General features: G+C 49.2%; 2 protein-coding genes across 2 annotated transcripts in view; one reads left to right on the top strand and one right to left on the bottom strand.

The window, feature by feature from the left end:
• The window catches only part of LOC138567590 (zinc finger protein 721-like), a 117,958-nt gene extending 114,789 nt beyond the window's left edge, over positions 1-3,169 (bottom strand). Inside the window, exon 1 of the mRNA XM_069645970.1 lies at positions 3,068-3,169. The gene's annotated coding sequence lies outside the window, so the exon portion shown is untranslated. The remainder of the gene's footprint in view (positions 1-3,067) is intronic.
• A 75-nt stretch (positions 3,170-3,244) lies between these two features.
• Positions 3,245-23,335, top strand: part of LOC138567592 (uncharacterized) — a 49,366-nt gene continuing 29,275 nt past the window's right edge. The window contains exon 1 of the mRNA XM_069645971.1: positions 3,245-3,540. The gene's annotated coding sequence lies outside the window, so the exon portion shown is untranslated. The remainder of the gene's footprint in view (positions 3,541-23,335) is intronic.

The following is a 23,335-nucleotide window of genomic DNA, read 5'->3' as shown; positions in this document are numbered from 1 at the left end:
CATTTTGATGATTTTACCGTGGGTTTTGTACTATCCATTTGTGTACAGTTCCTGCGAATGCGCAGGAACTGTCCAAAGGGAAGACCTTCTTCAGGCTCTGTGGGTGAAAGCTTTTGTAATCCAAAAGCATGTTTTTATCTGTTGGTTTTCGGTAGAGGACTGTTTCTAAAGTGCCATGATTAATTTTGCTAATTTCTAGATCTAAGAAAGGCACTTTGTGCTCACTTTTTTTGTTCAATGTTGAATTGAATCGATGGATTTTGTGCATTGAGCCACCCATGAAATGCGGTATTCGGTTCATAGTGACTTTTTCGAATGGCATTTTTTCAAATGCCATTATGTCGAAAAAATGTTGCCGAAAAAAAATATTTTGAATGTCTTTTTTTTTTTTTAATGGGGGTTCCCCCCTCAAACTCCCCATTTTTTTAAAACACTTTTTTTTTACTTTCAATACCCAAAAAAACAAATATTAAAACATATTACATGAAAAAATAATACATTTGAAATATTTTTTTTCGGCTAATTTTATTTTTTACATAATTGCATTTCGAAGAATCGAAATGCATTTGAAAAAATGACCGGATACCGCGGTATTCATTCACACAGTATTCATGTTTGCTTTGTGCATAATGCCAATAATGATACTATAAGAAAACATGCCCACCATGTCTCTGCCACACACTTCTGTTGGCATTGCCTTTAAAAAACGTCTCGTCACAATAAGAAAACATGCCCAAACTGACTGCACAATGCAGACGAGTCTAGATACGTAATAACGCTTATCGTGTTTGCTTTATCATTGATGCCCAGTGAAAAAAGCCACACCACAGTAAGAAATGGCTTGACTGGCTACCCTAAATGCCAGTCTAGACACATAATAACATTTATCATGCTTGCTTTTTATCATAGACTCCAAGTTAAAAATAAAATGGCAGGCCACAGCAAAGAATGGCTAGACAGTGTGCCCCAAAATGCCAGTGCAGCCAAAAATAAACCAAATATCCTTCCTAAAAAATTAACAGCATTTTGTACTTGCATCTAGCACACCAATTACAAAAAGTGCATTGTTACTGTGCTGCCCTGAACAGCCAAAATCAGCTCCCTGGCCCAGCAAAAACACCTTCTTTGACTCCACATTCACTCACTTATTCACACACAGCATTCACTCAGCCATTACATGAGAGGATCAGAAGTCACGTTCCCATACATTTTATATTCCCCTGCATCTGTTGCAAATAGGCACAGGAAAATGTTGTTCCCGAGCTTTGAAAAGTGCACCTCTTTGTTTTGAAAATCGGAATTTACTTGAAAATGCCCAGAACCCTCTTTCCAACCCCTGCCATGCATTTGGTCCGAAAAGAGGGAAAAGAGCACCTCAATATGCACAACTATAATGCACACATTTCAGTGTTCTTTGTGCATGGTTCATCATAATTTTGGCGCAAGTGAAGTGAATAAGCATCCAATCGGTTGCACCAAATAAGTTTTGAAAAACGTGGCATGATGGTGTATCCCTACTGATCACTTCATACGATGTACGTTCATTTCAGAGAGTGTGGTTCCAGGAGTCCGGGGAATTAGGAATGGACAAAGGGGAAGGAAAGGGTGCATGGGGTTTTTACTGTTTCTGCAGTCACTAATCCGAGATTTGCTCATGAGCAGGTATTGTGTTAAACTGCACAGCCGACGCGCTGAGATTTCAACTAACATTCACCAGGTGGGATTATAACCTGGGACATTATTCATCCAGTATTTACTTGCGACATGTGAACTAGTACTACGTTTAGAACATGTGACTTTAACATGTGATTTGAACTCAAGCCCTATTTGTTTCGAAAAAGGCTCTTGTGTAGCCCAAACACGTGTAAACCTTTGGGCACCACTATATTTCTTCCTTTTGTCAAATTTGTTTTTTCAAAATATAAAATACCTTTTTCACAAAGAACAATCAACAGTGTGGCGCAGTTATTGTGTGGGGAAACACTTCTTCGTGTTAAATACCATTAGCCCCAGAGCAGATACTGTGACTGGAATTGTTAGCCCCACATGCCATTGTGGCAAAGCTGGTATTTTATCTGTAGTTATAAGCCCTAGGGCAGGTATTCTGTCATATCTAACTGATTAACAGGTACTGTATCAAACGTCATTAGTTCCAGGACAGATATTGTGTCTGGAATCGGTATCCCAGATTCGGTAACGTCTGTAATTATTTGCCCAGGGTAGGTATTGTCAGATGCAGCTGATGAGCAGGTACATACTCATGGGTGTAATTTTATGGATGGACAGGGGCGTTTGTCCCCCCAACTTTCATGGCACACCATTTTGTCCCCATTCATTTGGCTGGGGCACCTTTTCTTCAGATGTAATGTCCCCCCCAACATTTTCAGCAAAGTTACTCCACTGTACGTACTGTATCGGAAGTCATTAGATCATGAGCAGGTATTGTGTCTGCAATCATTCGCTCCAAGCAGAGCATGTGAAGAGCCTTTACCATTAGCACGAGAGAAGGTGTGCCTGCTGCTATTCATGGGGGTGTTGTTTCTGTGTCTGCAGCCATTAGACCTAGAACAGACACTGTGACTGCAGTTATTATTCACAAAAGGGTCGTTAGACCCAGAGAAAGTACCCGATCTGCAGCCATTATCCCTGTGGAATCATTACTTACAGAGTAGGCACCGGAACTGGAAACAGTAGCACGTCTGCAATATATAGTCACTTGCCCAGAGCAGGGAGTGTGTAGTAGCTGCACAGCAGTTACTGCGTCTGCGATCATTCCAGAGCCTGAACCGTAAGTAAATGATATTCGGATCCGCTACTGTGTTTACAATACCAACAAGAGGCTGCCCTGTGTAATTTCAAAACCAGATGTTTAGAAAGTCACGTACTTACCATTTTTTTATTTCAACATGTGATAAGTACAATACAACGAATTACAGCTTCAGCCAGCCTCTTCAACGTTTGCAAAAGGCACCTCTTACCAAGAAAGGGGTGAGAACGAACTGACTTAATGGATGCTAAAAGAAATGCATATAAAATTAATTACAGGAGCTGGATCTTAAGCACTCACCGGATGCTGCCTGTAAACTGAAAAGGAGCTTTCGGTAAATGGAGTGTAGTCTAGTTCCCATTCGAGAAACGGACCATAGCAACGCCCCGCCCACTATCCTTCACGTGACTTTGGGCACGTTCCCTACCATTCGCATAGCGTTCAACGTCATCATTGTGATATTCGTGAGCGGGAACACGAAGGCGTCGGCTGCCTGGAACTTCCAGCCTGGAAGAGCAACTGGAATCTAGCTGATGGGTGTGCTTGGTCTCACGGGAACGGAATAAAGAAGACGTGTCTGTAGTACCGGAAAGTTCTTAAAAGACGCCAGATAGAGATGGTGGAGCGGAGACTGTGTGTTCTTGGCTGGCTGAAAATGATTAAGGTCGGCGTTTTCTCCGGAATACCATGAAAGTTCCTGCAAGACACCAGATTGAGACGGCGGATCGTAAAATTACTCTTACTTTAAACATCATGTTGATCTGTTTAACGTGGTAGGTATGGAGGACTAAGAAAAGAAGCAGTGCAGTGGATGGCTGCGTTTCGCTAATAGGGGAATTTAATGTTTGGGATGGGTGGTTTAGAGGAGGGCGGCTGGGGCTATCTGTGCGGTTCGGGAGAGGCACATTGGCATCTTTTTAAATGGAGGAAATGGGCAGGGGCGGCTCGCAGAGACGGAATGGAGCATAAAACGCATTGTTGGTGGTAGTCTGGAGGGATAGGGATTGGGGTATATTGTTGGGGTCTGCAGGGAGGGATTGGGGTATATTGTTGGGGTCTGCAGGGAGGGATTGGGGTGCATTGTTGGGGGGGATCTGCAGGGAGGGATTGGGGTGCATTGTTGGGGGGTCTGCAGGGAGGGATTGGGGTGCATAGTTGGGGGGTCTGCAGGGAGGGATTGGGGTGCATTGTTGGGGGGGTCTGCAGAGAGGGATTGGGGTGCATTGTTGGGGGGTCTGCAGAGAGGGATTGGGGTGCATTGTTGGGGGGGGTCTGGAGGGAGGGATTGGGGTGCATTGTTGTTGGGGTGGGGGTCTGGAGGGAGGGATTGGGGTGCATTGTTGGGGTGGGGGTCTGAAGGGAGGGATTGGGGTGCACTGTTGGGGTGGGGGTCTGAAGGGAGGGATTGGGGTGCATTGTTGTTGGGGTGGGGGTCTGAAGGGAGGGATTGGGGTGCATTGTTGGGGTGGGGGTCTGGAGGGATTGGGGTGCATTGTTGGGGGGGGATTGGGGTGCATTGTTGGGGTGGGTGTCTGGAGGGATTGGGGTGCATTGTTGGGGTGGAGGGAGGGATTGGGGTGCATTGTTGGGGGGGTCTGCAGGGAGAGATTGGGGGCTCTGCAGGGAGGGGGCTCTGCAGGGAGGGATTGGGGTGCATTGGGGGTTGTTGGAGGGTAGGATTGGGGTGCATTGTTGGGGGGGTCTGGAGGGATTGGGGTGCATTGGGGGTGGTTGGAGGGTAGGATTGGGGTGCATTGTTGGGGGGGGGGTCTGCAGGGAGGTATTGGGGTGCATTGGGGGGTTGTTGGAGGGTAGGATTGGGGTGCATTGTTGGGGGGGGGGGTCTGGAGGGATTGGGGTGCATTGGGGGTGGTTGGAGGGTAGGATTGAGGTGCATTGTTGGGGGGTCTGGAGGGAGGGATTGGGGTGCATTGGGGGTGGTTGGAGGGTAGGATTGGGGTGCATTGTTGGGGGGGGTCTGGAGGGATTGGGGTGCATTGGGGGTGGTTGGAGGGTAGGATTGGGGTGCATTGTTGGGGGGTAGGATTGGGGTGCATTGTTGGGGGGGTGGTTGGAGGGAGGGATTGGGGTGCATTGTTGGGTGGTTGGAGGGTAGGATTGGGGTGCATTGGTGGGGGGGTCTGGAGGGAGGGACTGGGGTGCATTGTTGGTGGGGGGGTCTGGAGGGAGGGACTGGGGTGCATTGTTGGTGGGGGGGGTCTGGAGGGAGGGACTGGGGTGCATTGTTGGGGTGGGGGTCTGGAGGGAGGGATTGGGGTGCATTGTTGGGGTGGGGGTCTGGAGGGAGGGATTGGGGTGCATTGTTGGGGCGGGAGTCTGAAGGGAGGGATTGGGGTGCACTGTTGTTGGGGTGGGGGTCTGAAGGGAGGGATTGGGGTGCATTGTTAGGGTGGGGGTCTGAAGGGAGGGATTGGGGTGCATTGTTGGGGTGGGGGTCTGAAGGGAGGGATTGGGGTGCATTGTTGTTGGGGTGGGGGTCTGGAGGGAGGGATTGGGGTGCATTGTTGTTGGGGGGGGAGGGATTGGGGTGCATTGTTGGGGTGGTTGGAGGGTAGGATTGGGGTGCATTGTTGGGGGGTAGGATTGGGGTGCATTGTTGGGGGGGGGGGGTGGTTGGAGGGAGGGATTGGGGTGCATTGTTGGGTGGTTGGAGGGTAGGATTGGGGTGCATTGGTGGGGGGGTCTGGAGGGAGGGACTGGGGTGTATTGGTGGGGGGGTCTGGAGGGAGGGACTGGGGTGCATTGTTGGTGGGGGGGGTCTGGAGGGAGGGACTGGGGTGCATTGTTGGGGTGGGGGTCTGGAGGGAGGGATTGGGGTGCATTGTTGGGGTGGGGGTCTGGAGGGAGGGATTGGGGTGCATTGTTGGGGCGGGAGTCTGAAGGGAGGGATTGGGGTGCACTGTTGTTGGGGTGGGGGTCTGAAGGGAGGGATTGGGGTGCATTGTTAGGGTGGGGGTCTGAAGGGAGGGATTGGGGTGCATTGTTGGGGTGGGGGTCTGAAGGGAGGGATTGGGGTGCATTGTTGTTGGGGTGGGGGTCTGGAGGGAGGGATTGGGGTGCATTGTTGTTGGGGGGGGGGAGGGATTGGGGTGCATTGTTGGGGTGGGTGTCTGGAGGGATTGGGGTGCATTGTTGTTGGGGTGGAGGGAGGGATTGGGGTGCATTGTTGGGGGGGGTCTGCAGGGAGAGATTGGGGGCTCTGCAGGGAGGGGGCTCTGCAGGGAGGGATTGGGGTGCATTGGGGGGTTGTTGGAGGGTAGGATTGGGGTGCATTGTTGGGGGGGGGGGGTCTGGAGGGATTGGGGTGCATTGGGGGTGGTTGGAGGGTAGGATTGGGGTGCATTGTTGGGGGGGGTCTGCAGGGAGGTATTGGGGTGCATTGGGGGGTTGTTGGAGGGTAGGATTGGGGTGCATTGTTGGGGGGGGGGTCTGGAGGGATTGGGGTGCATTGGGGGTGGTTGGAGGGTAGGATTGGGGTGCATTGTTGGGGGGGTCTGCAGGGAGGGGGGTCTGGAGGGAGGGATTGGGGTGCATTGGGGGGGTGGTTGGAGGGTAGGATTGGGGTGCATTGTTGGGGGGGGGGGGTCTGGAGGGATTGGGGTGCATTGGGGGTGGTTGGAGGGTAGGATTGGGGTGCATTGTTGGGGGGGTAGGATTGGGGTGCATTGTTGGGGGGGGGGGTGGTTGGAGGGAGGGATTGGGGTGCATTGTTGGGTGGTTGGAGGGTAGGATTGGGGTGCATTGGTGGGGGGGTCTGGAGGGAGGGACTGGGGTGTATTGGTGGGGGGGTCTGGAGGGAGGGACTGGGGTGCATTGTTGGTGGGGGGGTCTGGAGGGAGGGACTGGGGTGCATTGTTGTTGGTGGGGGGTCTGGAGGGAGGGACTGGGGTGCATTGTTGTTGGTGGGGGGGTCTGGAGGGAGGGACTGGGGTGCATTGTTGGTGGGGGGGGTCTGGAGGGAGGGACTGGGGTGCATTGTTGATGGGGGGGGTCTGGAGGGAGGGTCTGGGGTGCATTGATGGTGGGGGGAGTCTGGAGGGAGGGACTGGGGTGCGTTGGGGGTAGGGAGGGATAGGTGCATCTTGGTGTATCTAAAGAATTGGGATAGTGTGGCATACTCCCCTGGGTCTAGAGGTAGGGATTGGGCACGTTTGTCTGGTCTCAAGGTTGGGATAGGGCATCTTGGTGCATGGCGATAGATATGATTTGAGTCGGGAGGGGGGCATCTTGCTGTGTGGAGGGAGGATGCGGCATCATGCTATGGGTCTAGAGGAAGGGTTGGTGGGCTCTGGAATGGAGGGATGGCGCATCTTGATGTGTCTAGAGGGGGGATGCAACATAATGATGGGCATCTGGCTTGGTGGACTTTGGAATGGAGGGATGGGGACATCTTGGTGTGTGTCTGAGAGGGAGGAATGGGGCACCTTTTGGTGTGTAGGTCTGAGAGGGAGGGATAGGGGTACTTGCTGTGTGATGCAGGATGGGGCATCATGGTTTGGGTCTAGAGGGAGGGTTGCAGCATCTTCGTGGGATATTGTTTGGAGGGTTGGGTCTCAAGAGGCCGGGGCATCATGTTATGTATGGATCCAGAGGGAGAGATGGGACATCTTCGGGTCTTGATCAGAGGGAGGGGGCATTGTCATGAGGCGTGTTTTGCACGTGACTCAGTGGGGGTATTAGTGGGTTCTGGTGGAATGTTGGTGCATTGTATTACCGTTGGTGTGCCCGTGGCTGTTGCCTTGTGCACTGCGTGGTGGAGGTGACGGCGAGTGGGGCCTCACGTTGGGACAGCCGGTGTGGTCAAGGAGGTGTCCGCTTCGGTTTGGATCGAGAAGTTTTGGTCCAGTGGTGTCCCGCAGGGGTTGAAGATTCTCGGGACTGGACCGGTTTGGACCACGCTTTGAGATGGTTTGAGGATCCAGGAGGACGCAACTTTTAAATTGCCTTTGGGGAGGTAGGTGGTGTTTGGGCCTGCGGTTGATGTGGTGTTCGTGGCTCATTAATTTGTGGGTTAGGACCAGTGGTCTAAGTGTACGAAAAGAAGTAGTAGAACTATGTTCCCTACTGGCCTACACCGCTCCCCACAAACCCCATCGTCCGCACCCTCCCACGCACAACACAAACCCCAAAACACATGCTCCTGCTGTTTAGGGGAACACTCAGTGCACTGAAAGTTTCAACTTCTCCTACACTTTTTTATTTTAAAGCAAAACTGTTCTGAATGGGAACAGTAAAACTAAATTAAAAGAAGTAGAGGCGCACCGCTCCCACGCACTTCGACCACTGGTTAGGATCTCTTGCCCCTGGGTCGGGCGTTAGTAGTGGGGCGCTGTTGTCACGTCTAGTGTGTGTATGTTGTGGCCGCATGTATTCTGTCCCGGGTTCATGTTGTTTCCACTGATTATATTGTTGGGTCTGGCGGTTGGACTTGAACTTCAGGTTGGGGGTCCCTGAATTAGGGGCTTAAAGGTCGTTTCGGCATATTACGGGGCTCCAAAAGGAGCCAGGGTGCAATTAATTTACAAGTGGCGGGGTTCCAAAGCCGCCACTGTTGATGGAACATTAGGGGAGTTACTGTAGGGTCGTTGAACACTAAGGACAGTGTTGTTTTTTCGGTTTAAACATGCGGGTGGAAAGCTTCACGTGTAGGGTATTTTGGACCTGTGGGTCGGGGGCGGTTTGTACCCATATATTCATTTTGGATTAGTTTGTCATTGTATGCATATGTGTGAATCGGAGTCCCTGTTTGTGCATTGCGCAGCACAAGAGGTATGTCACTTTCAAATTGTCTTGTGATATTTGTTGGGAGCTCTGTTAGCGGCGGTCCGGTGTGTTGCTAGGATCAGCTGGAGTATCCTTAGGGCAGGTAACAGTGCTTTAAAGTTTGCACTGGGTGTTATTGCATTCTGAGGAGTGCAGGGTACCGATCGGTGGTTGGCTGGTGAGTTTTGTCACTCAGTGTATTGGGTTTTAGCTTTTGACTTTCCTTTTGGTTTGTTCATTGGGATTGATGCGTTTTGGGGAACGGTTTTCCTTGGCAAGGGAAGTTTGCCAGCATTTGGTGATTTTACTAAGCAGTAGGGCATTGGTCGAGTATGCGCTTGGATTTGTAGTGTGTTCATAACGTACTGTTGGTAGTGTGTGCGGAGGTGCGTAACATGTATTGGGGGTGTTGTCTCATGGGATTTTGGGTGGATTAGTGTATTGGTGCAGCGTTCCCGGGCTGACGTTGAGTGTGCTCGTGGCGAGCTGGTTTGCACTTGGGCGTGGCAGGCCTAAGGCCCTGGAGGGCAGACAAGGGCGGAAGGAGTATGTGCTCTTTTGTTTTGGTTGGGTAGTTGCCCGTAATGGGTTGTGGAATGTCCAGGTGTGGCATGCTTGGGGTCTTGAGGGAGAGCTCAAGACCGGTGGTTGGTTTTGTCCTCAAGGGTTCCTGTTGGTCTGCGATTGTTTGGTGGGATGTTATTTTTGGGCCCCTTCTGTGTGTCGATGGGTCCCATCCTTTCATTTGTTTTGTGGTTTGGATAGGTGATCGCGTGTTTAGGTTACTAGTGGGACAACATGGTGGTTTCTGTCTGTTGTAGGAAAACTGTTAGTTTTAGCTGCAGTATTGTGGTCCGGTTTTGGTTCGGTGTAGATTGTTGTCTTTTCCTTTGTGCTTCAGGTCTGTTGCCTAGTTGGCCACTTAATGATAGGGCTGTAGTGTTTGGTCTTGATTTGAGAATGGAGCATTGCAGTTCAGCGTTCCATTTTCCGTGTTAAGTGTAACAGAGGAGGATGTCATGATTATGGTGCATGAGAGTATTAGTGGATTCTGGTGGAATGTTGGTGCGTGGTGTGACCGTTGGAATTGAGCATTGGGAATGGAGATCGTAGGTGGCTTCCAGGGGTGTGGGGAGCCCGGAATCCAACGGTCACTCCATGCATCAACATTCCACCAGAACCCACTAATGCCCTCACAGAGTCACATGCTACACACCCGCGCCATCATGACTGGCATCTTGGTGGGGTCACTAATAGAGTGCGTGGGTCATCTTGGTGCAGGTCTGGGGTGAGGGATGGGGACACAATGTTATGGGTCTAGAGGAAGGATGGGGCATCTTGGGTTCTGGATTGGAGGGATGGTGCCATCTTGGAGTGGTCTGTGGAGTGGCATGCGGGCATCAGTGCGAGTGGATGGAGGGAGGCATAGTATTAGTCTGGAGGGAGAGATTGGGTATCTTGGTCTGGAGGGGGGCTTCGGTGTGGAGTGTTGGTCATCTATGGATGAGTGGAGGGCAGGAGGGGTGTGTGGAAGGATGGGCAATTGTGGTATTGGTGTCTAGAAGGAAGTATGATTTGGTGGCTGGATTAGAGCGGGCGGCATTTTGGTGAGATGTGATGGTGGGGCATCTTGGTTGGGTCTGGATGGAAGGATGGGGGCACATTGGTGTTGGTATCAAGGGACGGGGACATCGTGTTATATATGGGTCTGGAGTGAGAGATGGGGCATTTTGGGGTCTGGATCAGAGGGAGGGGGGGATCATCTTGGTGTTTTGAATGGAGGGAGTAGAGCATCTTGTTGCAGGCCTGTGGTGAGGGATGTGGACACCATGTTATGAGTCTAGAGGAAGAATGGGGGCATCTTTGGGTCTGGATTGGAGGGATGGTGCCATCTTGGTGGGGTCTGAAGAGTGGCATGTGGGTATCTGTGTGTAGGGGGGAGGCTTCATGGTATGGGTATGGAGGTATGGGCCATCTTGGGGCCTGGATCAGAGGGATGGGGCCATCTTGCTCTGTGAAGATGGAATGGGTCATCTTGGTGGGGGGGCATTGTGGATCTGGAATGGAGGGACGGGGCATATAATGGGGACATGCAAAGCACTCTGGTGGAGAAGGATGGGGGCATCTGGGTGTGAATGGAGAGATGGGGTGTGTATGTCTGGAGAGAAGGATGTTTGTTTATGGGTGGGGTGGGAGCATGTTGGTGTTGAGGAAGGGGTGGGGTAACCTGGCCCTGGGTCTAGAGACACATGAGTGGCGCCACCCGCCCTGTGAGTCTGGAGGTGGAGGTGAAGTATCTGGGTGTCCCTCTGTAGAGGGGGATGCGAGTTTGGAGGGATGGATGGTAGCATTTGAATCCAGAATGTTGTTTGGGAGGAAAGGTGGGGCATCTGCTTATGAGTGGGGGCATGGAGGTGTGGGGCATGCAAGTCTGGAGGGAGGGGGAGAAGGTGGTGGCTGGGTTTGAAGGGACGGATTTGGCACTTGGGCCAGGTGTGAAGATTGGTGGCATGTGAATGTGCAGCATGTGCTTAAAGGGAAAGGTGGGATGAGCATCTGGGTATGTATGGACAAGGTGGGGAAGAATGTGGGATGGGGCAATTCTGTGAATGTGGGGTTGGGAATCTGTGTAAATGGGAGCATGTAGGTCTGGAGAGGGATTGTGACGCCTGCATGTGAATCGAGCGATGAGGCCTGGATATCTGGAGGGATGGGGTTTGTTAATCTGGAGCGAGTGACGGGGGCATTTGAATTGAGGGAGGAGGGTATCTGTGTTAATGGAAGCATGGTGGCATGTAGGTCTGCAGGAAATGAGGCAGCATCTGGGTGTGACTGGAGGGATTGGGCATATAGGACTGGAGCACCTGTTATTTGGTCTGGAGGGAAGGGTGGGGCATCTGAGTGTAAATGGAGGTGTGGGCATGTAGGTCTGGAGAAGGCACTGGGGGCGTCTGGATGTGAATGGAATTGTAATGGGTTATTTATAACTTGCTTAATGCCCAAAGGCTTTTAAGCGCGGGCCTGGGGATCAAACCTGTGATGCTTCATGTCATCTTGCTTCTAAGGCGAGCGCCTTGTCTCTGACCTCAACCCACCATTCTTGGGAGTAATGTGACCCTGGAGGGAAGGTTGGTTGCATGTGTGGTCTGGAGGGAAGGATGGGCATGTTTGTGGATGGAGGGTAGAGGGAGAGTTTGTCTGGAGGCATGATGCTGTGGGTCTAGAGGGACAGATCGGGGCTTCTTGGTGTGGGGAACCAAACATAGTTGAAGTTCTCCCCCTTCTAGTCCGCTCATGGATGGCCCTCAAACAAAACTATATTCCTTTCTCTGTACTTTTGATGCTAGGTCTAAGCCCCATGTGGTGGCCTGCCAGCACTCGGTGTGCGTGCCTGCTGGCACACTGATGTGTATGGCCCAGGCTCCCGATACGTAGGAACTAACTGAATTTCATTTTGCACTTTCTAATTGCTGGCATAGGAGAGCTGTGTGGGACAAAGCACTAGGCGTTCTCACTTCTTCCCTGAGGGGGAGTGCCTTCCCACGAGGCAAGGCAGGTGAGGCCGCTACCAGATGGTCCCCCTTGGGGTGGTATAATGCTGGATGATCTCATGGGGAGGGATTCTTCCCTCTGGGGATAAGGGAGACCATCTGGGGTACAGCCCCTATGAACACATCTCACTCCCACACACTCCAGCTCCACTTTCCTCTTCTATATAGACAGTAGAGCTATGTAGTGTGGTAGGGCTGAATATCCTGAGATCCTTGAAAGTACTGGGACAAATAAAAACCACAGGAGCCTGTGTAATCTAAATACTGGGGCGAGTGGGCCTCTTGGGAGTAATGCAGGTAGGATCATATGGACAGCTGGCAATATTGTATGAAGATTTACGATGGACTAACGCAGGGAGACGGTCACGGGCAGCCGCACAAGGCTGCAGGTGTGCTGATCAGCGAGAGTGAGATATTCAAATCCACGTTACTGACACAGATTGTGCACTCAAAGGCCGCTGGCGATCTGTCATGTCTTATAGTCTGAGTTTGCAGGAGCAGAACTTTGCCGCTGTCGAAAAGAGGAAGAAACGCAGAAAGCATCCTGGAACGCCAACTCAGAGCTGCAGAGGAAACGATCCATTGCAGAATTGAATGCTCACTGGCCCAGGTAGCCCCGGTGACGTGCTGATACCCCAAATACGATAGGGGGTCTGGAGGGGACGCTGGTCAGCTCAATAAGAGGGTGCCAGCCATTGTCTCTCAGCCTCTGGGCAAGCACTATGCTTGGGTGGCACGGCAGGGGTGAAGGCCCAGAGGTATATTGGAGACCCATAGAGGGGTTGTGGGGGGATTCCTCACAACCATAGCAGAGAAGAGCCAACTTATAACCAAAGGAGGGCTAGATGGCCTCACCAAGAGAGCAAATCTGAAAGGGAGAGTCCCTCACGACATGGGTAGAGGAAAGCCCACTGACAACCAAAGGAGGGTTAGACACACAAAGTACGAGTGATCTTCCTTGTGACGGTACTTAGCAGCAGAGTGAGCGAAGTCGGAAAAAACAGGGTCTGGTACCCAAAATAACTGCAACACAAGTCCTTTCTCGTTGCAGTTCTTAGCAGGGAAGTGTACCTAGAAAGGCAGACCGAAGTGGAATAAAGCTTAGAGATTAAGAATGAAGTTTGAAGAAAAATATGATGGGAGTCATTCCTCTGGGTTGTAACTGATACCAGGAGAATGGGGTTATTGCTTACTGCATTGTTCAGCAGTTATTTCAATCTAACTTCCTATATTTATAGGACCCACTTATTAGTAGCTCTGGTATTACTAGACCTAAGAGCACACTTTAGAACTATTCCATGCTTTCAAATCCAATTTGGTGTTTTGGGTAGTGGGTCACTACTAGCCTAGGTTCTCTTGTTTTTTAGGTTTTTTTCTATATGTATGTATTGTTGCTGTCATGTGTGTCACCTTTGTTTGCACATGTCACTTTCATGAGGTAATTGACATTTTTGATTTTATGATGATGTTAATAACATGTCTTTAATCTGTTGTGCTCTTTGGTTTCAGAACCTTATTGATTCAGTTATTAAGTTTAGACAGGTATGTTATTAGTTTTAGACTTATCCATCTCAATTTAGTTTTTGTTTACCATTACAGTGCAGTGTTGGGATCACTATTGTATATTTTAGTTTTGTTCCTGTGTGCAATTCCCTCCAATGCCTAAAGTCTTTCTTGGGGTATGTTACCTAGAGAATGGAGTCGTTCTTTTGGTAAACCAGACTAGTAGGAAAGTCCAGAAGTCTGGGGAAGGGAGCCACTCCCCCAGACTTTGTGAAACCGAACACCAGGAGAAGACATTTTTGTGGTCCATCCAGAAGGAGAATAAAAGTTGAGTTGAGAACTTGGGGAAGGGGGTCATTCCCCCTGGTAACGACACTGAAAACTGGTTTTCACAAGCCATGGACCCTAAAGCCAGGACGGTGCCCTTCTCCTGGGACAAGGATGCGGATGCTTTATTTTATAGTTTGTATTGTAAGGGTATATGAGTAAAGGTTTTCTTGGCATAGACCGGTGGATACTTTTGCGTCACCATATCTCTTAAAATGAGATGTGGAAGTTGGTGCGCGAAACGTCCATTAACATTATTGCTACAGGAGAGTCCCCTTGCGCTTTGGTGGATCTGAAAAGGAAAAGTGAGTTAGGAGGGCCGAGCGGGAAAAGTGCAAGAGCACTGATGTGGTGTTGGCAGCTTCAATTCAGTTAACGCTGTTAGCTGAGCTTGGGTGCACTTTTCGGTTGGTAGCCGTTATGTGCGGTTTTGTTGCAGTGAAGTGTGTGTAGTGTGGTGTGCTTTAGAAGTGTGGTTGTGTTTGGTTAGGGTTTGAGAGGTGTATGCAGAAGGCTGAGATTTTCTAGTGGTTTGGTTCGTGTCATCGCCATCTAGATGTGATGCATGTTCATTCTCACAATTCTTTCCCGATCCGGAGCCTGCTAATTTACAAAGTGTCTCTAGATGTGGCGTGTGAATATCTCCACATTTCTGTCTGGATGTGATGCAAGCTAATATTCACAAATCCTGTCTGGATGTGACACATATTCACAATTCTTTCTAAATGTGGCACAGGCAAATACTCAGTTCTTTCTGGAGTGGCTACCACAGCCAGGGTACAGTTCATCTAGATGTGAGAGATGGCTAGGCAATACAGTTGACCGCTTGGTGGATATTTATGGTTACAGTTGCCAAAAAGATTGGTACATCATGCAGGCTTCAAGCTCATGGGTGGTGAAGATGAGGTAGGGCCCAGTGATTGCTGTGCCCCCTGTCCCCACCACACCTACTTTTGTATGTCGCTGCTGGTTGACTGCTGCTTGCTTCACCTGACACTGGCAGACACAATCTGGAGCTGTTCTTTGCCTCAGGGTCCTAAGCTGAGGGGCTGCCCTTCTCTGCGGCAAAGGGAGTCCGCCCCCCTCCCCCCCAAAATCTAGGGATTGTCAGAGTTTCTCTCCTTTTACTTGACTAAACTTTAACCCCAATCATGCCAGATGTAAGGGAGCAGAAGGCGGCGGAGGCATCTCCCAACCCTCTAGCCAACCGTAGTACTTTTCAATAACCGCATTTCACTTTGCCTACCTGTTTTACATTTTCGGTCCGTCCTGTGTTTTTTTTTTTTGTTTTATTTTATGGGGGGCTACAGCCCCAAGAACAAGGCTACATGGATACCGGACCAACTTCCCACACCATGTGGTTGCTTCCCCTGATTACTGATTACTGTGATCCAAGGACAGTGCGAACACTGACTGAGGAAGCTGGGTGTTCTTGTCAGATGATTGGGGGGGGGGGGGCTCTGAGGGATGGTAGCAGGATTCCAACTGAAGCGGCAGCAGACGTGCAACAATAAGTCTGTGGAAAGGAACTTGTACCAACAGGAAGCAGGAAAGGATCCAGGACAAGGAAGGGGCATGGTTCAAGTGTGGGCAAGGTGGCAGCAGAGGCGGGGGGAGTAGGAGAAGAGCAGGCAGGAATGGAGGGTTGGTGGTGGGGTGACTAAGGCGACGGACAAAAAGTAAGGCAGGAATTCACAAAAGGGAAGTCGGGAGACTGCAGGCAGGGAACTGGCTGAGCGCATTAAGACATGCTCAGCAGAGAGAGGGTTTTAAATAACCCTTAGCCAGCAGCACAGCGTTGCTGTGGAGACACCCCCCTGAGGTTGGCATGCACGGCGCATGCCGGGGAACCCTCCTAATATCTTGCTCCTTTTTAGATGTTCTTTCGCAGTCTTCTTTCTCCTGCCAGGTGTTCACCTATTTTTTTTTGGGGACCCTCCTCCCTTTTTTTCTTATTTCTCCTCTGCATGTTCTCCCTTCTCTCGTCTCTTTTGCCACTCTGCCCTGTCCCATCTCTCTACTCTGCCATCCCTCAATTCTCGCTCTTCTGCCCTATTTCCAACCTACTCTTAACTCTCACATAATTTCTTGTCATTAGTACTTTTACACTCCTCGCTAGGTTGTAAATGGGGAATTTCACTGCTGAATTAGGAGCACCGGAGTTGGCAAAGGGACTGGATTTCCCCACTGACTGGCAACTGTTAGAACTACAATTCCTTCATGTGTCTGTTTACATTTGTTTGGGAGTCGCATTTCCAAGCACCGAGGTGTCACTAGTGTACCACCTCCAGGGCAACCATCCCTAGCTACCAGAGACCATGACCTGGCCTCCTGTAAGGGGTCAAGAGTAAGACTCGGACACAGGGACATCTTGGGATTTGGTTATAAACTTTTAATCAACAAAATAATAAGGTTGGGGGTAGTTCTATCTAGCCCTAAACTATTGGGTTTCCCTGCCTCCGCAAACCTAAGGAGCATCTGTGTCTGGATATTAAATAAGAGCGTCCTCCATCCTGTGTCCAACTCTGAACTGTATATAATGTGCACAAGGGAATTTCTGCAAGCTATACACTTTTCATCAGAGTTCCAAAAACAAACATTTATGGTGTAGAATATATAAAGTTCCACCAGAAAAGGGGTCTCCCTTCCCTAGCTTTCTTCTGGTAATTGAAAGGTTGCTTTATCACAGTTCACGATTGTTTCGAGGTGCGTGCCCCTTCCATTGAGCCTTGGTTTTCTCCAATGTTCAGATTCCTATCCTCTATATTTCCATTGACTTTAAAGGGGCATGGTTCTCCCCTTTTCCATTGTTCTTATTCCTTAAACCCCAGGTATAATCTGCTGCCTGGGTATTTGCCACTTTCTCAACAATCCTCAAAGAAGGGGTATGATTCTTCCCTTAAATATTAGTTTATCACAATACCACACTCCTGGTTTACTCTGTCAGTATATCATGCCACTATTTTCCCAAATTGTTTCTCTTCCCACTCCTGGTTTACTCTACTGCCATGGTATCACATTAGTGAGTCTCCTTCTTGGATTTGAGTCCCAGATTCATGGCTTTCCTGCTTCGCTAACCTGCCAGAGCTTTCCCCATTCTTCATCACTTTTCCTTTTATCCATGACATATTTGTCCAATACTGGGTCACTGACCCTTGCTTATCGCAGTTCGTTTCAATATTCACTCCCTATTTCAAACCTTGGATCGCTGCCCTTTTTCAAAAATTATTCGCATTCACATTGATTTCTTTGAGGAATTGGGTCATCGACTGGTTTTTGGTATTCACGAATGTATGAATATCTTCAAAGGCTTCACTTTGTGTCTCTCGCCCTTTTCTGTGACACAACACATGCTTTCAGGTGCCCTAGTAACTCGTCTGCTGTCCCTGGGCTTACCAGGCAGTTTGTGTGTCTCTCTTGTGCTGTTTCGCTGGCACAGCATTGGTCTGACTTTTAAGAGCAAATATACAATTGGTACAACATTTCATCTTGGATCGGTTCACGGAACCCTTACCTGCTGGAAAGTGGATGCTTGGAGAATGGTGGGGAGCTTTCCTGTCTCCACCCCTGGCCCAGAGGTGGTGAGACGGCGGCAGGGGCAAGGCCGGGGAAACCCTCCGGGGAAGGAAACCTGTGATAGTAGAAAGGACTGGTGTCCAGGGAAAGGATGTAGAAGAGATTCATTGGTAGACTTGATAGCCTTTCAGCACGGTGAAGTAAGTCTTTGAACAACCAGTTTCCAGCACAGTAATACAGCGTTATGTTTGGAAGGGATAAGAAACGTGTAATCACTATTGCCGCGGCAGAATGGTCACAGAGCAGCAGCGCTGTGAATGCTAATCTAACAAAGAAGGCGGGGAGAGAAAGAAATGTGGGAACTGAGAGACTGGAAGAAAGAACAATGCACTTACTAGTTAGGAATTTGGGCAGCGAAGTATGAAGTCGTAGCATGAAGTCAATGTTGTAGCAACACATAGAATGTAATCCACAGAGTGTTTTTAAAGAGAGCGGAGTAACGGCTGCCATGATGAAATAACTGGACCGTAGAAGGTGAATGGGAGTGCAGACTCGTTAGAAGCCGTGTTGGTGGAGGGATGTAGTTAGTTATGAAGTTTCCATTTCTTCCACAATGAATAGCGATGTATGACAGGTGTACACTTTCAGGCACCCCGGTACCCCGTCTGCTTTCCCTGCACTTACCGGGCAGCTTTGGTGTTCCTTGCATCTCTCTGTCCTACGTTTGCTGACTATGTGCGTCCCATTAGCTAGTTAGCCCTTGCTTTGCCTTCCTCTGCTGTGCACAGCTGCCACTGCTTCAACCTCTTAAGCAGCAAGCTTTGTTCATTCTGGCTTCTCTGCACGCCGTTCGGGGTAGCCTCACTGCTGCTTCTTATGGCTTGCTTGTTTCCAGTGTTCTGATCAGAGTCAGAACATGTTGACCAACAATCACAAAATATTCTCTGTCCCTCTTTCCCGCCCCTCCCCCTGACTGGAAATACCTGGATGTTCTTCATCTACATTACAATAAGCCAGAAAAGTATGTTGTACGGTTTACTGGATGTCATTAGAAAGGATGGCTGCAAGATTATTTCGGTCTAGTATTTTCTTGTCCCTCTGGAGTTCCCCCACCCCCCTCCTGCCATGGTCCTCCGGTGGATAGCTACCCCAAGGTTCAGTCGGATAGCTTCTGCTGTTCCATGGCCACATAGGAGGAGCTCCTCTCCAGAGGATCAGTGACTGTTGCCCAATTCATCACACTCCCGTGACTTGTTTTGACCAGGTACATAGTAATGGCATTTTAAAAATGCATCCTTGTTTCTGTGGCTTTTGGTACCATGTAATGGCTTTCAAAATTGAATTTGAGAACAGTAATTGCTTATGTTTTTGGTGCCTGAACCTAAGTTTTTGTTATTGGAAGACAGGTTAGAGGGTCGCTGGAGCTCTTCCAAAGTCTGCAACAGTCCCTTTCTTGGGAAGGTGTCAAAGGCAGTCTGTCTATGGAAGTGACCCATTGCACAAACCTGCAGAATTCGGAAACGTCTGAAAGGCCTGTTATGAAATCCTGCCTAGGCTATGGAGTATATGAAGTCTGTTCCTTCTTCCAAGTCGATGCAACAGAAGTTTACGCATTTTTTAGATGGAGTCTGTTAGGGAGAATTCTCTGTTTAGGCTGAATTTCCCTACCTAGTGAGTCCCCCAGCAGCTTTGCTGGATTTCTGGGGTTTCTTTTTTTCTCCTGCCAAGAGTGAGACTCTTTTACCCTCACTCTTGGACATGTTGAAGAGTGTTTTTTTTCTTGGTTAAACCTTGTGTTGAATGGGCTATGGGGTCTTTTACTCCATAGGGCCTCATGTATTTTTGTGATGTGGGTTACACAGCACCCTCTGTGCCGTGACCCAGGGGTGTCCTAGGGACTCCCCAACATAGACTCCATACCCTGGGACTGACTACTGTCTCCCAGGGCATGTAAAGTCACCAAAGACTTTGCTAGTCTTGAATCCTGAACAGAACCAGTACAAACCATCATATTGTGGACGTACTGGCTGGGGCAATTCGATTGCCCCAGGGTCTGTTAGTCGAGGGGGCACGTCTCCGTCCCCCCTGATCGAGTTTTGGCTGGTGGCAGTGGAAACTACGTTTTATATTCAACCGCGAATATTTTCCTATGGGATTTCCCATTGTTTTAGGCTAACACATTTAATTATTTATTTACGGTAGCCTTAAACATACCGCCGGTTTATATATTTATTATTATAACTCCGGTTGGGACTTTTTGCCAAAACTTGATTCTAAAATGGCGTTGGCGTTCGCCTCTGTAACTCTGACCCAAAGTGGAGCCCTTTGTTCCACTTTTGGCGGGCTTCTCCACAGAAGCCCTCCAAAGTGGTGCCACTCTGTCTGGGGTACTTAGGAGGGGTGGAGGGGGGTTTAGGCACCCTGGACTGAGTTACCTTGGTAACTCAAGTCGCACTCCGTCCTGATTGGCCCAAGTGGTGAGCCGGCCGGCTCACCACTTAGCATGTTTGAGTGACAGCTAGGCTGGGTGAATGGGGGTTTGCTGCATAAAAGCAGGGCTTTGGGGACTGGAACTTTAGAAGTCGCCACAGGACCAAGAATCCGACGAGGGAAGAGCTGAGCCGACCTGCTTCGACGACACCACCCGGTGGAGCCCTGCTGAACCGTCTCACCACTTTTCCCGACGACCGAGGAGAACTCTTAACGGAGTGGCTCCTTCCCTTGACTGGTGGGGACAACCAGTTTTCGCCTTCTTTTCGCTTCTCGAGGTATCTCGTGGCCGCCTTGCCAGTGCCAAGCACCCCGGCAACCGGAACCCCACCACTTTTACCCCAACCACGAAAGTCGGTACAACCCTTTGACCGGAGGACTCCGCGGCTGGTTTCTTCCCGGGCAGTGCAACGACCTTCTTCTTCTGCTCTTCTGCGAGAACTTCTTCTCCCCTGACCGACGTCGAGCCTTGCTGCCACTGCCTGGAACAACTGCCACCGCTGGAGGATCCTTTCCGCTTAAGGTACCGTGTTCCGCCTGGCTTCCCTTGCCACCGACTGTACGGGGTAGATTTAGCCCCCGGCTTTCGAACCTGGGAGTGCCTGGAATACCCTGGCTAAACTTCTAAGCCATTCTAAACTCTTTCTAACTCTTTGCAAGACTTTGAATCCCTAATAACAGTGTGATCTTGGGCACATTTTCGCTCCGGCTACTCTAAGAGTGGGCCCTGCATAGTGACTTTTGCTCACCTGTGACTTTGTGCTTCTTTGAGCCTATTGCAAGTGTTCTGGACCTTAGAGTGGTGTGTTTAACCCATTTCTGTTTCTTTTTATCCCTTCCTTAAACCTACTAGAGTGTCATCTAACGTTAAGCGCTCACCTCTGTTTTAATTATGTGGGGTTAACTTAGAGTTGTCTAGATAGGAGTAAGGGTTGAAACTGCTTTCCTTATAACTGTGTTTTAAGTGTTTTTACTATACTTTGCTAGAGTGTTTTCAACTTATGTGTTCTTAAAAAAATAAATAACTATATACTTTTGAAACCAAGCTCTGGTCAGTGTTTGCTTGTGCTATTGTGTCTGAGTACATAATGTGTATACTTTGCATACTGCCTAACTCTTCTTGAGGGAAGTCTGACTGCTCAGCCACAGCTACCAGGTAAATCTGGGTGGTGCAGACTGCTACCAAGTGGGTTTACTGCTATACCTGTAGTCTTAAATCTTTTGCAGTGTTCCCCAAGGGAACTGCACAGGTTTCTGCCTAACACTGGTGTACAGCGGTGGGATTTGTATTGAGTATACATTTTATTGTGCTTTAGATACCTTAGTGCAACTAACCACAAAGCTTAGCACTGTAAAAGTAATCCTCTAACATGTCAGTTATAGAAAGCTATAGTCAAGAGTCCCTTGCAGCCAAAACTGCTGATTGTTTAAGAGTGCTCTGTAAACATAAGGATCTCCTGACTAAGGGCAAGAAAATGGAGCTGATTGAAAGATTGCTAGCTAACCAAAGCCTGGGTGATGGTTCAGAGGAACCTACCACTCCAGTAACTGTAGATGACAGTATTGAAATTAACATGGAGCAAAATGTTGATGATTCTGAGGAAGAGTCAGAAGAGGAGGGTGAGGCTGTTGTGACTGTCCCCCCTAGGCCTCTGCCTGCTCTACCTGCTGTACCTACTGGACCTTTACCAGGTCCCACATTTAGTCCTCAGTACTTTGAACTGGAGAAAATGAAGCTAGAATTGGAGTATAAGAAACTTAATGCTCAAACTGACAAAGAACTAAGGCTAAGGGAAATGGAGCTCAAGTATGACTTAGAAATGAAGAAATTATCTGTTGAGAATGCTTCTCTCTCCGGCTCCTCTAGAAGTTCCAGTCCTAAAAGACCCCGGATGCCTAAAGAATTGGTTGGTATGTATGAGCCTAAATTGGATGTGTTGGATTGGTTGTCTCTGTTTGAATATAATCATGGGCTCCAGAACATCACAGGAAATGACTTACTCACCTGGTTGTTCTCTAGGCTTCCCCCTGTTGCAACTGATGTGGTAATGGAGATGGGGGAGGAGGATAGGAAGGACTATGAATGTGTGAAACTAGCTTTGATAGCTAGGTTTGGGAAGACCCCTTCCCAGTATCTTAAGAGGTTTAGGAGCCTCAAAAAGCATGATGGTACCCCTTGGGCTACCTGGGTGAATGAATGTTTGAAAAACTTAGAGGGATGGATTAAGGGTTACAAGGTGAACACTTATGAGGGTATGAAGAATTTGTTTATGTTGGAGACTATTTATGATGCCTGCTCTCCTGAGCTCAGACAACACTTGGCTGATTCCAGGGAATTGGATTCCCGGAAACTAGCTAAGGCTGCTGACTTGTGGGTTGCCAACAGGGCCCCTCACAAGGATTCTGGGGTAACTCAGAAGAAGGATGGGGAGAAACAGTCTAAAAAGGACTCTAAAGAGAATTCTAATACTACAAATTCCAAAGAGGGCCCCAAACAAAACTATAAGGGTAAGCCACCAGGGAAACCAAATCAGGCTAGTATACCTCCTGGTCCCAGACCAGAAGGAGGTCAGAACAAGCCTCCATTCCAGCGAGCCTTTGGCTCATGCTTTGTTTGTAAGGCTACTGACCATGTGAAAGGAGATCCCAGATGTAAGGGTAAACCTTCCGGGGTCCAGCTTGCCTCCTTAGCCTTCGCTCCAGAAGAGGAAGTACATATGGCAAGTGGAAACTTTCTATTACTAGCTGATGAACCCACTGGAGTCTCAGCTAGTGTTTCTTTAGTCTCTCTGGGGTTGTGGGAACAACAGAATTTAGATGTCTATAACTCTATCCCAGATAATACTAAAGAGTATTATAAGGACAGTGTCCAGGTGAATGGTCAGGAGACTCCTGCCATTAGGGACACTGGAGCCAGCATAACTGTGGTGGATGAATCATTTTTCAAGGCAGAGGATGTTGCTAAGGCACCCAAATGCCTCACCAAGTTAGCTGGTGGGCCTGTGCAGATGTGTCCCCAGTTACCAGTTCTCATCCAATGTAATGATATGGCTGTAAAAATACCTGTCAGTGTACAATGTGAAGTGCCAGGTAGGGTTCTGTTGGGTAATGACCTCAAAGCTCTTGGAGTTGTATCTCATACCCCCAGACCCCCTAGCAAAAGGTTACAGGAACTCACAAAACCTGCAAGAGAGAAAACCCTGAGAGGGTTATCTCAGGAGATGATGACAGAGATCACTCCTCTCCCACTGGAGCAACTTACTGCAGTAACTACCAGATCAGGAGCAAAGGGGCAACCCAAGACTCCTAGGAAAAAGCCAGCAGCAAGCACCCCAGTGCTTCCAACAAGGACTTCCCCTAGGTTGTCCAAATTTACACCTGTAACTCCACCTCTAGC

The sequence above is a fragment of the Ambystoma mexicanum genome, chromosome 2p (genome assembly GCF_040938575.1).
Source record: "Ambystoma mexicanum isolate Mex_15411 chromosome 2p, UKY_AmexF1_1, whole genome shotgun sequence".
In the NCBI taxonomy this organism is placed as follows: domain Eukaryota; kingdom Metazoa; phylum Chordata; class Amphibia; order Caudata; family Ambystomatidae; genus Ambystoma; species Ambystoma mexicanum.
Note: the sequence above shows the minus strand (reverse complement) of the source record. Positions and strands in the feature narration are given on the sequence as shown.